General features: G+C 37.3%; 1 pseudogene; it reads left to right on the top strand.

Moving 5' to 3' along the window:
- The first annotated feature begins 1127 nt into the window (after window positions 1–1127).
- Window positions 1128–3503, top strand: part of LOC107559945 (uncharacterized) — a 9491-nt pseudogene continuing 7115 nt past the window's right edge.

The raw sequence follows: 3503 nt of genomic DNA, 5'->3' as shown, positions 1-3503 counted from the left end.
ATATTAAATGTCGCATTCATATTCATGGCTTTTTAATGTAAAACGACTCTGGATAATATGACTTTCTATCTTATTGAACGAGCGCGCTGATATTGAAAAAGCGTGTTTAGACATGCATGAGAATCCTTTCTCTTTCTCTTTCTCTTTTAACGTTGTGAAATGCATTTTCACGGTGTAGAAACGATACAAGTTACTAGTTTAAACACTTTAGATATATACTTGAAGTGAGGCCCTCTCGATAAGTGAGCACCCGCCACCGAAAGGATGTATTCTTCGAGATCGGGCCGCCATCATTCGTTTCATTTCCATGAAAACAAAAAGCGCGCGCAAAGGCGAGGGTTTTATTTTTTCCATGGTTATACAAATTTTGCAGTTTTTCCTCTTTGTACTCGTGTATATTACAATAATAAGAAAAGTAAAAGGTTAAGAATTGGTTGCTGCAATTCATACTGTACATTGTGTTAGGATCAAGGGGTTAAACTGGGCTATAATGATTGAACCAAAATGCATTTTTGTTCCAGTCAACACGTTCAGACTGGTTTGATCGTGTTGGGATTGCTCTGCTCTTTTTAACTTGCATTTAGACAAACAACAAAAGTAAACGTACAGCAACTTGAACTGAAAAGTATGCTCTAGTCAAAATTCTAAAGTTGTGCATAGGCTTCCAATAATGTAACAAGTGGCTACACAAAGTGCAGCATCCTAAAAAGTCTGTAAAACATGGAAGAATAAAGAATAGTTTTAAAGACTTATTTTTACAACAGTACAAAAAAGTAATAACTTCATATTATTTGAAAGAGTGCAGGTTTTTTTATGTTTATTAATCTTTATAGTTGGAATGTTTTACTTAGTAAATGTTTCAAATAAATAGTTTAAATGTTTCCAAATGTATTTTCTCAAAACATTTTATTTTCGTTGACAATATTATATGGCATTTTAGTCAGATAAAATAATAGAAAAAAATTAAATTGACTAACATGACATCATGACATGATGATACTGACAGAATTTAAAGATTTTCAACAAAAAAAACCTATGACTAAAAAAAACCTTTTAACACTGTCGGAAAGAAGAAAACAAGTGATAATGCTATACTCAGTGCCTGAATTACATCTCTCCACAGACTGTAATGAACATTTGAAGGCCCATGGCATTCCAGATCTCACTTCCAATTCCAATTCCAGCGGTTCCTAGAAAAACAGACCCTCTAATAAAATGCATCATAGACAACAAGTTAAAGAAACTTTGCAAATTAATAAGAGGCAGAGATATTAATGAACTGTACCCTTCTAAAGACTGGAAGGATGATGTTACTCCATTAACTGCAGCAGTTTTATGCAGAAATGAAGAAATCTGCTCTTATCTACTTAAAGAGTTGGCTGATCCAAACAAATCCTCAACAAATGGACAAACACCTCTACACTACGCTGCATTTACAACTGGGGTTCCACTGACTATTGTGAAAAGATTACTTGCAGCAAAAGCTAACCCAAATGGACATGGGTTACAATTGTTACACCATTGCAATGTGCTGTTGATCATGACCATAAAGACATTGTGAAAGCACTTATAGAGGCTGGAGCTTCACCTGAAAGGAATTATGGGGTGAATCCAGAGCTAGATAAAAAAGTGGAGAAAATGATTCATCAATTATCTTCGCAGGGTGAAGTGTTTGAGAAGGTGCATCTGTTTTTCTCTTTTTCTTGTGCTGTACGAATGAAAAATCAGAGAGAAGTTTGTAGAATCTATGAGGAACATTTCTTTCAAGAGAATCCTATCATTCATACAATTTTGTTTGAGGTGTATTTTGGTGTCATTGGTCCAAGTGCGGAGCAGTATCATCAGAGCGCCATCAAATGGTTAAAAGATACAAAGATTGCATACAGATACATTGAGGGAGTCATCAAACGCTTCCCAAAAATCCCTCAGGAACACTGGCTGATTGCACTGAACTGCTTAAATGTTGCTTTGTGTGTCAGTGACAGTGTTTCTGCTCCGGTATTCAGTGATCTTGTGTCAATTCTAACAAACAGCCTTAAGCACTCTGGAAACACAAATGGTGAAACAGTCATTAGTTTAATACTCAAAATGCTCAATGTCATGATGCAGAAGACGTCTGAGCAGAAACTGAGTATGAATAATTCCGTCTATGAGAAGTTGTGCAAAAGTCTGTTGCCTCTCACACGTCCTCATTATTCAAGTCTCACTGGAGTTTGGACATATGGACTGTTTGCCAATATAAATGACTTCGCTCCTAAACTTGTAGCATTGTGTGGATTGTCACCTGTCCCAGAGATGATACTTATCAAAGCGGAGACAGAGATGGATAAAGTCATGAAAAAAAAGCTCCAAATGTTGGATGAATCACTGAGGCATCCAGCAGGTTCGAGTGCAGTGGAGAGTTTATGTGAGGAGACTGCAGCTCTATCAACAAGCAGGAAGAAGAAGAAAAAGAAGAAGAAAATCCAACAAGAAGAAGGATCACAAGAAAGTGAGCAGCAAGATAAAGAGGACACTGTAGTGACATCCATTGAGGAATCAAGTCCCAGTGTGCAGCCGTTCACACAGTCTGATGAAACCCCAAATAACCCAAGAAGGTGGCATCAAACCAGCTGTCGTTGGAGGTCCAAGCTTAAGAAGCTAGCTAACATTGATGCTAGCAAGACATGCAGACCGCCAGGTCTTACTCTTGTTCCTGACCCCGAATTTCTGATCGCTAAGGGAAGTGATGGAACAGAAGTTTACCTTGGTTTGAGGGATGACGGCACTGAGGTGGCTGTAAAACGAATGAACAGGTCTAATTACCAAGTCCTCAAAAACGAGGAGGAATTTCTACGACTCCCAGAACTTGATGATCCCTCCATTGTGCGATATGTGGACTTTGCTGAAGATGACAATTTCGGATATCTTGTTCTTCAGCTTTGTGAGTACTCACTGGAGGAATATATCCAAGATCATTTACCAGATGACAGCGCTGAGAGATCTTTGGTTCTGAAGAAGCTGGTGAAGGAAGTTCTCTGCAGCTTACAGGTTTTACACGACCAGCAAACCAAAGTGCTCCATCGAGATATCAAACCCCAGAATGTCCTGATTGGTAGGAGCTAAACTTATGTGATTCAATTAATTAGAATACTTTTTTTTCTTTCTAGAAATAATTTGAACTTTCTGTTTGTTACAGACATAAAAGGAAAAGCCAGATTGGCTGATTTTGGCATAAGTCGCCGACTGAAACAGGGCGAAACCACTTTACGAACAAGCATCGCTGGAACTAGATGCTGGAAGGCAAAGGAAAACATACATGAGAAATTCAACACTGGCTACAAGAGGAGCTCCGACATTCAGGTGGTCTCTCCTCTCATTTTGAGTCAGCAATATTGTAATTATTTTAAATTAATAAAAAATATTACAAATATATATAATGAAAAATTTACTTATTGACTTAAATACAATTAATTTTAATTTTAGTAGACGAAAATTCTAAACTAGTAACACTGTTTGAAGGT

This window comes from Sinocyclocheilus grahami, unplaced genomic scaffold (assembly GCF_001515645.1).
Source record: "Sinocyclocheilus grahami isolate Dianchi unplaced genomic scaffold, SAMN03320097.WGS_v1.1 scaffold706.1, whole genome shotgun sequence".
Lineage (NCBI taxonomy): Eukaryota > Metazoa > Chordata > Actinopteri > Cypriniformes > Cyprinidae > Sinocyclocheilus > Sinocyclocheilus grahami.
The sequence above is the reverse complement of the archived record's forward strand: the minus strand, read 5'-3'. Positions and strand labels throughout refer to the sequence as shown.